Genomic DNA, 13,347 nt, shown 5'->3' with positions numbered 1-13,347 from the left:
CTCGGCTTCACCCTAAATTATTAGGATCTTTGTGCCATGTAAGAGTTGATCCAAGGACTGAGTATAAATGATGGAGCTTGCCTGGAATGACTGACATGCTGTTTTGAAAGAAGCTGAGTTTTAGTTTGTGCGTGACTTCTTCATGGAATGGTGTGGGGAAGGCTGAATACACTCATTCTGAAGACACCTCTGCCTCCATGGCTCATCCTCTTCAATACACCGGCCTGTAGCTGGTGTGGAAAACTAGACTCTGTTTGTCCTTAGAACATGCGCTGTTGTTTTCTTGCCTCTGGCTTTGCCAGAAAAGTTTTCTCCTTTAACTGCCTTTCTCCACTGTCTCCATTAACCTAAATCTGAGAGATTATTTAGACTAGGTCAGTTGCCTTCAGGAAGATCTGTCTGGGTCACAATGAATTAATTGCAATTTTAGGAGTTCAAATTTGCTTAATATCTTTAAAAACATTTGTTGTACAATTAATACATGTATACCTTTGAAAAATAGAATATGCAAAAACAATAAATAAAATCACCTACAGTTTCACCATTAAGAAAGTTGTGTTTGTATTTTACATTTAAATATATATATATGAGTAAAGAAATATAAGTATATACATTTCTGTACATATGTGTATACATGTGTGTATGTGTTGAAAATGATATTACGTCTTTTATCATGTATCTTGCTTATTTTCTGAACATATACTATAAAATATTAAAAATATGACTAATATCTTCCCATCTGTATACTTATTCAAGTCTTAATATTGCAGGTGCAAGTCCTTTATGAGGCATTCTAAAGTAATAAATAAGTAGAAAGACATGACCAGTTTACTACCCACTTATTTATTAGGATCTTGAGCAAATTACTTATTCTGTTATATTTTTGTGAAAAAATACTTAACTTTTAAAGGGTTATATTGAGTATTAGATGTAATAATGCAAAAAAGATATGCGATATAGTGCCTGGCACATAAAAAAGCATTCAAAACCCTTCATCATTAATATTCTTCTTATTACCAGTATTTATTTATTCATTCAACATAAGTCAGTTATGTGTCCAGAAATATGCCAGATCTAACTTAACTTCTAGGAGCTTAAATCTAAGATATTTTCACAAAATAAGAGCATTTCCATGATTGACAGTGGGATATGATGGAGAAGCATGTGGCAAATTAGAACAGCCATGACTTTAGTCTTAAAAATGAAGCCGTGATACCAAAAAAAAAAATGCAGAGGACAAAATTTCCTGTATCTCGATGAAGATTTCGTAATGAACTACCCAGAAACCTGAGGATTTTTTTTTAATCCTCCAGGTTCTATCATAAAAAAGAAAAAATCAAAATAGCTCCGTTATGTCTAGCCAATGTCAATTAATTCCTAGAACTGGATTAACCACCAGAAACAGGTAACACAACTTACCAGCTGTCAGGCAGGGTTATTCTCCTTGGAGGGACCACATACTTATCTTGTTGCTAAGGAAAACAGCCTATAGCATCATCTTTTTTTTTCAGGGCATGGGTAAATTCCTGCCTCATCCCTGCAAAACCTTCAGACCTCCAAGAGGCCAGAGGGTACAGATTAAAATTCATGCTTAGCAGAAACAGCTTCTGTGCTCCTCGCCACAGTCTTGTACACAGTATTCAAAAGAGGATCCCAAGGACTTAGCCATTGTCTCAGCTCTGCATTTGAACTCTGTTCATGTACAAGCTCAGAGCAGCTAGTGTTTTACAAAGGGGCAAGGTGGTTACATTTAAAATACTTGGCATTATCAGAAATCCCTATATTCTTTTTATGAGAGCCACGAAATGTGTCTGCTCCATTCTTTTGTTACCTTAAGTCTTTGTTGTCGGGTTAAGAACACTGCTGAATTCTGTTACCTTAAGCCTTTGTTGTCAAGTTGAGAATGCTGCTGAATTCTGTTAAACATTGGTGGGGGGATAGGTTTTGAACAAACAACCTTTTGTGTGTCTGTATGTGTATGTGTGAATGTGTGTGTGTGTGTGTTCCAAAAACCAGAAAACCAAAGGAGACTATTAAAAGAAAATCTTAAAGCAATCTGTGGGTTACTAGGCCCATCTGAGTCTTTACTGATTGTGTTCCACTAGATTATTTGACTAGAAACACCTGTTGTTTTCTCTGCAGAGTCATTGGGCAGAGAAAGTGTGCAGCCGGAGCATACCGATTAGGACACGTGGCTGGTGCATGAACCCTGGTAAGTCGTAGTAAAGCAAGAGTGTAAATACTGGAGTATGCATTCTTTGTCAGTTCCAGGCTACTTTTGGAGAATTTTTGGCATTTGCTTCTTTGCATTTGGCACTGTAGACTATTTTAATAATGTTTACACTCTTGTTCTGTTCACTATCTCAACAAGCTGTTAGGAGAAGCCACATTTAAACAAGCATCCCTGCATCTTTTGCTGTTACTTAAAGAGGGGAGCAGGCTGTTCCCTAGAATAGTCTGTAAAAGATCTTCTCCAAATAAACTACTTTAATGCTAAGCAAAATGCCACATATATAAAATAGGTAATGCTGGATTATGTAAAATGCTTTTTTTAAAGGAAGAAGGAAAAGGACTTAGAATCAAATAAATCTGTCAGCATGGGGAGTTCCAAAAATAGTTGTAAAGGTAGTTTGAACTGCTTAATATTGCAATTACTACTTACTTCTATAAATTAGTCTCTATTATCTTAGGCAAGAATCTTAAGAATAATTCATTTGACTTTCCAGGGGGCTTGTGGCCATATCATGGATAGATGTTTAAAAACCCCTCTAAGAGTCTTCTAAAACCTAATTGAATCTTTGTATCACCCACTATTACTTATCGATTATCCCCTTTGAAACACCTCCACAATCCAAAGTTCTCAAGGAAGCCTTTTTCCACATTAGTGTTAATGCATTGGTATGCACTTGGGAAATTAGCCTTGTGTTATATGTATCAAGAGGAACAACAAAGCAAATGTCCTTTGTTCTTAGCAAGCTTACTTAATCTCTCAGATATGAACCAGCTCCTCTTCTTAGTTGGAATCCTAGAATGAATGTTAGAATAAAAACATACTTTAGTAAGCAAGCATCCAGTCTAGACATTTCTTTTTCTATTTGAGAAAAGAGAAGTCCACTATGCTAAAAAAGCTGATTTAAGACCCACAGGAAAGTGTCTGACAGCACACACATGATCCAAATAAGAGGTGAATGCTTGATATTTTCAATTTTGTTTTTTACCGTTGTAACATTCTGGTACTTATTACCTGATCATAAAAATCAACTGAGAGAACTATTAAAAATATGGATACCTAGGATCCTCCCTTCAAAGACCTGTGCAAATGGCACTGGAGCTGGGCCAAAGAATCTGCATTCTAACAAGTGCCCTGGAAAATTCTTATGATGCATAAATATGGAAAACTTTACACTGTACCATCTGTCTTCAAAAATCAAAGACCATTAATTATTACTTAAGCCTACGTAAAGATTTCTAAACATATCATTATAGGTTTACTTTTCAATTGTCTATATTTGTATTCAGACTTTGGGGAAGCCTTACATTTAGGCCTGTGTGGTATCTATTTATAAGTCAATTTTCCTGGAATCTGCTTTTATCTTTGTGGTATTTATACATCTGTCTTCTGTAATATTGCTATTTCTCAGAGTCTATCTAGAGCTTTGACCATTCAATCAGCATTCAATTTAGTAAGATATGGAATCCAGAGATGCACTGAAACCGTCCCAACTGAGATGTGCTGGTGGAGCTAATGTCAGGCAGAAGCAGTTAAAATACTTGGCAACTGTCTGAACTGCTGTGCGTGCCCTGTATGAATTTCCTAGAGATAAGGCAAATTGTGCCCCAGCAAGAGATTAGTATTTATTTATTTATTTGTTTTAAATCACTGCCATCCTCCCCCAAGAAAAAAACAACAACAAACAAAAAAACACAGGTTAAAATGTGCCGGCTGCTCTCTGTGGTGCTGTGAACTTTACCAGAAAACAACATCTTTTTCAGAACTAGTTTGTGAAAAGACTTGAGCAGACATGGCCTTTAATCCCTATAATTTTGGCAGCGCCAAGTATATTCAGGTACTAGATTCAACACCTGGAGAGTTCTCCTCTAAGTCAAATTCACTAAGTCCACCTGCTATCGTTGAAACAGGTAAGTTGAACTTTCAGGTAATTTTTAGGGAAAAATAATGCCAAATGGACAAGAGTGGCAAATAACTCTTTAAAAAGACAAACAGCCTCTAAACACACATGATTTATTTTAGCAATTTCAGAGGCTGTGCGCTCAACTTCCTGTGTGAATTGTGCTTTTATCCTGTCCCATTTGACAATTAAAATGGAAAAACGTGGAAAAAGCCATTGTTTGTTTTTTCTATAGTGCCATCCATGTGCACCGCACTGAACAATAGTCAGGGCATGGCAAACAAAGGCTCTGCCCTGTGGAGCTTACAATCGAGCAGCATGATACGATACAGAACAATAGAATTCAGAACAAGCATGTGGTGATTAACAACCTTTCTAAGTGGCATTGTTTGCAGAGTAGGAGGGCTCTTTTTTTTTTTTTTTTAAGTAAATCTGTTTGGGGGGGTGGACATACATTAATTGAGAAGCAATTTCATCTATAGGGACTTTGACAGAAGACACAACTCAGCATTGGGCGAATAGACCAAGGAGGAATGCAAATTAGGAGGATCAGTAATTAAAGATTGCAGGGCAGGCTATCTCTGCCCTGAATTGAGAACTGGAGAACTTCTAGAAATAACAAGTATAGCCACATGATAAAGAAAATAGGAACCAAGGTATTTAATGAGTCCCTTTCTAGTAGTTTGGGAAAGGAGATTGGTTTGAAAGCATTCATGGAGAGCAGACAGGGACAGGACTGTGTGGTGTGTGCTTCAGAATTTGAAATTTTACTTGAGCCACCCAGAGATTCTGGCAGGCATTTGATAAAGGAATTCTTAGTTGGTTATAGAATATGGAATGGTGCTGTTTAGCTAGAATACTATGTTGAGCAGTCATGAATCCAGAGCAATGACTGTGTGAATTGAAACATAGTTTGGAAAATAAATCCAGTGTTTGGTTTTGTGAGTTATATATGTATGTAAGGTAGAGAAAATACTGGAAGTGAGATGCTCTTTATTTTTACTCCACTAATAATGGCTAATATTTACTGAGTGCCCTGTTATTCTCAATGCTACTTACACCATCTCTTTCATTCCCCACAGCTGTTATTATTCCTTATAGAACTATTATACACTCCATTTCACAGAAGAGTAAATTGAGGCACACCAAGACCAAGTAACTTCTGAAAGCAGATAGTCTGGCTTCAAAGTCAGTTTGTCTTACTATTAGGTTGTAACTTGCTTGCAAAATCCCAAGTGCCCATTTTCAAGAAAAATCCTTCTTGATGGAATCCGCTTGTATTTTCATAAAAGTTAGGGAACACTAATTTTTTTGAACTTATGTAGTACAATATATCATTTTCCGTATAGGGTTGGTATTCTGCTCAAATCTACTATATGAATTGGTGAATTCAATCTGATTCTGTTTGTGTCAAGTAAAATAGATTTAACATCTAAAAATCTAGGTAAAGATTTAACCTAATAACAGGACAGAACACAATGAATCCACTCACCCCCCCATAAAAAATAGTGTAAAACTGTGGAATAAAATGTGTAATAGATTAAAGTTTGAGCCCCTGAATCATATTAGCAAGGGACTTTTACTATGTTTGCTTCAGCACAGAAGGCCCCTGTATGACCGATGGCAGCCTGAGTTCAACAGTATCATATCCAAACAGATTTTAGCTAAATATGGAACTTAAAGTGCTTTCCTATTACTTATCCCATATGCAGCAATATCAAAGGTGTTTCTTGGTATGCAGAGGTCCTTTACCTTGCTTTCTATTTTTTGGTGCGTGTCTTTGTCATGCCCAAGCTATCTTTTCATTCCAGGAGTCTTCATAAAATTCTTAAATGTGAATTATTTTAAGTAGTGTTTTATTTTAAAATACAGTAGGTCCTAGAGCACCATTTGCTTCAGATAGGAGGTCATAAAAACCAACCTCTGCTATGAGAATTATTATGACAATCCTAAGGGAGTTGAGACCACTAGTTGAATAACTTGACAGCAGAATTCTAAGGACATTTAAGTAGCTTTTTTGCACATTAAGTGTAGGCTTGCTTGATATCTGTGATCCTCAATCTCAAATAACAAATTCTCTTCAAGTATTCTCAACATCTTACAAGTGGTTCACCAAATAAACAAAAATGCAGGGAGAACACAGTAAATTTTTGTTAAATGGTATATTTGCATGACATTTCTAAAACTCTTAACATGACTTGAAGCAAATATGCATTTAGCTTTTACCTGTAGTAATGTAGGATGGAGATTTTTTTGGGTTTTTTTTGGGGGGGTTGGTTGGTTGTCGCTTTTTAGGGCCACACCTGTGGCATATGGAAATTCCCAGGCTAGGTGTCCAATTGGAGCCACAGACATGGTCACAGCAATGCAGGATCTGAGCCACATCTGCAACCTACACCACAGCCCAAGGCAACGCCAGATCCCTGACCCACTGAGAAAGGCCAGGGATCAAACCCGCATTCTCATGGATACTAGTCCAATTTGTTTCCCCTTTGCCACTGTGGGCACTCCCAGGATGGAGTTATTACTGCGGAGAAAAAAGAAAGCTAAGAAGAATTTCAGGGACCCAAGCACATTTTGGATTCTGATAAAAATTCAAATGTGTGAGGCCTAGGATGGTTGACCTTATTTCATAAACACTCCCATCAGTTTTTGGTTCTTTCTTGATCTAACTATTCTTATTTCTCCATCCTCTTTGTCTCTTTCTTCTTCTAGGTTAAAAAAAAAGTTTATCAGATCTTTACCCAAAATAAAAAATAGCAAAAAAGCTACCATGTTTCATTTCAGACAACTGTGCGATCGCTCTCTCTTCAAATATTCTCAAAAGAAGAGTTTACAATTCCTGTTTTTCAGTGCATTCCCTCAGTCTTTGGAATAGGGATCTGCGCTACAACTCCAATGAGATATTTCTTTCAAATATAATTAGTGATTGATTTTTTATTTGTTTTCTCTAAATTGAGATATAATTTACATCCAGTGAAAAAGCAGAGAAAGTCCTATTTTTGAAATTGTATGTACTATATAAACCAGACATCTATGTAGATCTAATGCATTTGCCTGATTCCAGAACATTCCCTCGTGCCACCTTGCATGTGTGATGAAAGAAATCAGAACTGTAATTGCCTCTGGCAGGATGGAAAATGTGATCTGATTTCTCTCATCATAGTTTTTTTTCCTTTTGTAAAACTTAAGGTGAATGAAATTGTACAGTGTGTACTCTTTTGTATCTGGCCTCTTTAAATTGCTATAATATTTTGGACTTTCATCAAAGTTGTTATATGTAATAGAAGTTCATTCTCTTTTACTGCTAAGTGCTTCCCATGAAATAATTATACCTTGATTTATTAATTCTCTTGTTTTTGCATATTTGTTTTTTTGCCAGTTTGGGTCTATTGTAAGTAAAGCTGTTATGAACATTCTTGCACATGTTTCATTATGAACATGTTTTCATTTCTCTTGGCTAAATGCCCAGGAGCAGGATTGCTGAATCATAAGGTAGGTATATGTTTAACTTTACGAGGCTCCTCCAAAAACTTTTTCAACATGGATGCATCATTTCACATTCCTACCAGCAATGAATGAAAGTTCTGATTAACTCATGCTTTAACATTTTTTTTTTTTTGGTCTTTTTAATTTTGACCACTTTAGTAGATAGGTGCAATATTTGTATGTGACATTAATTTGCATTCTTTCAATGACTAAAGCTGTTGAACACTTTTTCTTGATTTTATTGTAAACTTGTGATGTGTTTGTTCAAGTATTTTGCCTATTTTTATTGAGCTGTTTATTATTATTTATTTGTAGAAAATCTCTAAATCATTCCATACACAGAAATTAATTAAAAATGAAACATGAAATGAAGCACAAAAGTTATAAAAAATGCAAACTATTAGAAGAAAACTTGGAAAAAGTTCTTCATAACACAGGCAGAAATTTCTTACAGGGGACAAAGAAAGCCCTACCCATAAAATAAAATATTGCTATATCACATTTCATAAAGTTTAAAAGCCTCTTTTCATCAATAGTCACCATTAAGAAAATAAATAGACAAACCAGAGACTGAGGAAAAAAATGGAGTTCCCGTCATGGCGCAGTGGTTAACGAATCCGACTAGGAACCATGAGGTTGCGGGTTCGGTCCCTGCCCTTGCTCAGTGGGTTAACGATCCGGCGTTGCCGTGAGCTGTGGTGTAGGTTGCAGACGCGGCTTGGATCCCGCGTTGCTGTGGCTCTGGCGTAGGCTGGCAGCTACAGCTCCGATTAGACCCCTAGCCTGGGAACCTCCATATGCCGCGGGAGCGGCCCAAGAAACAGCAAAAAGACAAAAAAAAAAAAAAAAAAAAGAAAAAAAATTCAAAATGAATATATCTGACAAGTGCTTGTGTAAGAATATAACTAATCTTTTAATTATTAAATATATAGGCTTTTCATTTCTTTCTTCACATCTTTTGCCCTTGTTTAACTAGCCACTTCTTTAAAATTGATTGTCTTATTTGTTATTGTTATTCTTATGTTCATTTTTTATTCCAATTCATCTGTTTTAATCATTTTCACACTTTTCTTTGAATTATTTTCTGATGTGTTATCCAAATCATCTCCCTAGTTATCTACTCTTTTCAGTATAACTTTTCCCCTAAGTCTAAATTTTTGCCACCGACAGAGTTATCTGTCAACCAGCAGCATTAGCATCTGTGAGCTCTTTAGACTTGTAGAACTCCCACACAGGACCCATTGCATCAAATCTGCCATTCAACAACACCCCCAGGTGATTCCTATAAATACATATTAAAGCTTAAGAAAAAGTGTTTTATATCTATGGTTTCAACTGTTTCCTCTGCTGATAATTTTTACATATTTAGTACATTCCATTCTAATATGGTCCAGATTTATATCTTAGCAAGCCGAGTCTCTCCAGATGGCTGATATCTAAGTAGGTATGTAAAACACAATATGTTCAAAACCAAATTCATTACCTTTCTCTTCTTAAATTTTCATATCTCAGTTAATGGAGAGGTGAAGGAAGACAAATAATTTTTATTGAGTAGTATTACTGACTAAATTTTTAAGTAAAGAGATCTTGCATGAAAATAAAATGCTGTGGCAATACCCATTTTTTAATTCCATAAGGCACGGAGAGCATAGAATTAATTATTATGGGAAGAATAGAAAAGGGAAAATTGAAAAATAAATACTATGGTAAAAAATGATAAATAAATAGAGATAATATACAGTAACCCCCTAAAACAAAAAAACATTTATGATCTTCCATCTTAAATAACCTTAGTGTTCAGAACCAAACAGAAGAGTTTTCCTGTGCAGAACCAGTTTAGCAATTCACCTACAAGAGAAGAAAATAAAATGCTATGAATTTGCACATATCTCTTATATGATGTCATAGTATCATCAGATTTTTATCCCATCAAAATTATTCATCAACAAAAAGTAAAAGTTATCTTTTTATCAGCTATTCCCAGTCACCAAGTAAGCAAGCCATTCAACTCAGGTTAAGAGAAGAAAATGCATAGGATTTGATTTATATTTAATGAAGACTAAAAATTACTATTGAATTGTTAGTACTGAATTGCACATATCCCATAGGTACTGAGTACAATGACAGTACAAATTTTGATAAAAATATTTAATTCATCCCAAATGTCAGAACATCTTCAAAGTAATATCAACAGAAAGGACTTTTCAGCACAGTTTCTCTAAGATAAATATCCAAATTCATGGATCCCACTTTGAGAAAGATTTTTCAGGTGAAAGTATAATTCCACTCCTGGCTACTTTCGCTTAAAAAAAAAGAGAAATGAATTGTCATACTTCAGCTTGATTTTTGGTTAAGTTCATAGGATAAATATCGAAATGACTGAAAGAAGATGATGTTTCCATTGTGTATGGCAATAATAATGCCACTAGATAACATTGATAGTTTCTTTGTGCCTCACTTGGTTATCATTATCCCATTATATTCATACATCAGCCCTATGAGAGCATTCTAGTGTCTTTCTTATGGTCACGTAGCTCAGGATTGCAGACTAAATCCAAAGTAAATGTTATTAACTATTCTAATAAAGGGGTGAAGAAATGTGTCTTCTTCTGCTTGTTCTTTTTGTTCTTTTTTTCCCCCCAAGTCTCTTATTGGAGAAATAATAATAAAAAAAGGGAAATCTATCTACTCTGCACCTCTAGATAGTAAATTTTCTGCTCTGTGGAGTCAGAAGGAGAGAATCAGTCAGAAAAATAATAAAAATGATGACAACTGTGTCAGTTCTATAGAGGAGAGGAAAATGAAATACTTTGTGGCATCAGGGTGCACTTGGAAAGTAGGAGGACTTAAAGTAATCCTGGAAAGAAATTTTATTTTTGAGCAATGTGTGATCCTTTCCCATGTCCCTGCCTTAAGCCCAGAAGTACCCACTCACCCCAAATAGGGGCAGATATCCTCACACAGGTTTCTCTTTCTCTCTCTCCATCTCTGTCTCTATCTCCCTCTCTCTCTCTCTCTCTCTGAAGTTCAGCATTAGTATAGACCCCAAATTTACCACTTGTACAACTAGACACATGAGTATTTCCAGCTGAGAAAATGAATTTTTCACACATTGCTGGAATCCTAACCCTGAACAGACACAGACAGCATCCTCCCAGCATATAGGCTTTCTGAGTGAAATCAGTGCTGCTGTCAGGATCCACATTTTCAATCTATATTCATCCACACAGCATCATATCTTCTTGGGGAGGGCATTGTCATACAGTTGAAGCTAATGTTCTGGCAGGCTTTTATCTTGCTAGTCTATCATTACAATCCCAACTGAACCAGAAGGCCTCAGGGGTTTTCTCTTGCTCTCAGTCAATCAGAATGGCAGATACCAACTTTTTGTAACAACAGTGATCCAAAAGAGGCAGTCACTGCATGCATGGGTATTCCACTTTCAGCAGCTTTCCTCTTCCTACATGAGAAATCTGGAATAATTAATTGGAAAAAAAATGAGACACATTAGGTTTGCAGAGTTTGACCAGGCTCTAAATTTCAATTCATGCTTGTGAATTTCTGCTCTTCTCTTGAGGTGCAATAAATTATTGGAAAAATAAAGTTAAAGAAGAGCTTTTCAAGCTGTATGCTGTTCACTGTATCTCCTTCAGGAGACAGTTTTGAAATTTGGAGAGGGAAAATGACCCTAATGATGTGAAATGTATACATATCTGGTTATATAAATATATTATGATATGGACTTTTGCATATAACTGGAGCCTTCTCTATTGCAGTTTTTAAAATTTTATGGGCATTATTTTAGATATATATTTCCTGCCTCCTTAAGCAGAAAATGTTGAATATAATTTAACTTTATTTTGCAGAGCTCAGAACATCATTGTGAATATCCACTATTTTGCCATGCTCTAATGATGCTATGTTGGATTCTATGTGCATTAGGGGGTCAGATGTTCCTGTAGGCAAATGAATTCTTTTCATTCAGTCATTCATTCTCTGAGTTCCATTTATTTGCCAAACCCTGTGCCCAGTCATCATCAATGAACCAAAATAGGGAATATCTTTGTCTTCTTGGATTTAATCTAGTCTGAGAGGTAGGTTACATATAAAATAAACACACACAAAAAATACATAATGCAAATTTACTAAATGCCAAGAAAATAAAGAACACGATGTCATCAAAGAGAAGAACAGATTTATCTAATCCATATTAAAGCGTTAGGGAAAGGCTCTGAGGAAGGGGAGTTTTCCCAGTGAAATTTAAAAGCTTAGGAATTAGCTAGAGGATAGGAATACACTGTGTAAAGGATTTAAGGTGAGAGGGACCTCAGAACACTCAAAGATTAGATGGTTGAAAGGCCAGTGTTGCTGTAGGAATAATATGAGAGGGGGTTTCAGAAAGATATTCATGGTCTCTAAATGTTTTAAGAGAAATAAATTCTAAATATTTCCTATTGAGTGATTTTAAAATTTCAGGAACATAATCACAAAATTAAGAAAAAAAATGATATAAAAAATAACTTGATCTTCTTCAGAATGAATGAGAATTTATGTCAAGCCAGATATAAGCCACAAGTTAACTCTGTGTTTTTATTCATCATCAGATTTTCCCTTAAGCTATTTGAGGATTCCATGTGAAAATTAAAATGACTCTGACGAAGGATAAAATAAACAAACAAAATGCCAGTTGAAATCCAAAATCTATTGTTTCTCAGATTCCCACCTCATTAGAACAGAGGAGTTTCTATAAAGGGATTATTAAACAAATGAATTGTTACTTTAGGTCCTGTAGCATGTTACTAGTGTGAAAACAGTTTATGTATAAAACAAACTAAATTATGGTAAATTAGCATATGTTTTAGTATTTTAGTAGCCTGCAAATCTCAAAATAGTAGAGGTGTCTATTTGGATTATTATTAAAAATAAAAATGAGTTTTCTCAGAGAACCTCCCTGCTTTATTTTATTTTATCATGGAAAATTTTTTCTTTTGAAAAAAGAAATAAAACAAAAATATACTTAAATTAGGCTTATAATGCACTTGAATATAGATTACAACCTAAATAGGGATGTAGAAAATATTTTACTTCCTGGGAACTGATTTTCTCTTAATTAAAAAAAAAAAGAGAGAGATTCGTAAGATGCATGAATTGCTCTTAAATTCATCCTAAGCATTGAAATTCATTATCCAATTAATGGAACTCAGTATGTGTTATTCATAATATACCCATAAAATTGATCATTAAAACTCAGAGCAACAGATTTTCATACTAGAATGTATGTGTACTCAAGACAAAACTAATTCTAGTGCCTGCTAATACCAGCATTATTAGAAAACCTTTTCCTTGTTTTACTTTTTGAATGTAATTAGAAATTTGCTTAAAAATCCCCACTGACATGAAATGTTAATATTGGTGCAATTAATGAAATGCTAATATTTATGAATTAATTGGCAAAAATCTTGATGAAAGGAAACTAACAGAAATCATTTATGCAAAATCTACCAGAGGACAAGATTTGTCCTTGGTGACTTACTCATTTTGCTTTCAGAATGTTATTTAGTAAAATAGTCAGTGATATTTCGGTAAATTCTTGGTTGAAAGAATTCTAAGACAAAGTTAACAAGCTAGCTTCTAACATAAATATGTTAATTGGAGATACAGGAGATGATATTTCTTAGCCACTTACTCAGATATGCCAAAAAAAAAAAAAGTGATTCTTGATCCATAC

At 35.0% G+C, this 13,347-nt stretch overlaps 1 protein-coding gene across 1 annotated transcript in view; it reads left to right on the top strand.

Annotated features, from left to right (window-relative positions):
• The window catches only part of LOC146395649 (uncharacterized), a 2,307,895-nt gene that overhangs the window by 1,750,821 nt on the left and 543,727 nt on the right, over positions 1–13,347 (top strand). The window contains exon 10 of the mRNA XM_085001861.1: positions 2,143–2,212. The gene's annotated coding sequence lies outside the window, so the exon portion shown is untranslated. The remainder of the gene's footprint in view (positions 1–2,142; positions 2,213–13,347) is intronic.

This window comes from Sus scrofa, chromosome 16 (assembly GCF_054392235.1).
Source record: "Sus scrofa isolate SSC_HxYL_T2T_F1_AM1 chromosome 16, Sscrofa_HxYL_maternal_Yorkshire_Landrace_v2.0, whole genome shotgun sequence".
NCBI classification, from domain to species: Eukaryota; Metazoa; Chordata; class Mammalia; order Artiodactyla; family Suidae; genus Sus; species Sus scrofa.
This window is presented reverse-complemented; position numbering and strand designations above follow the sequence as displayed.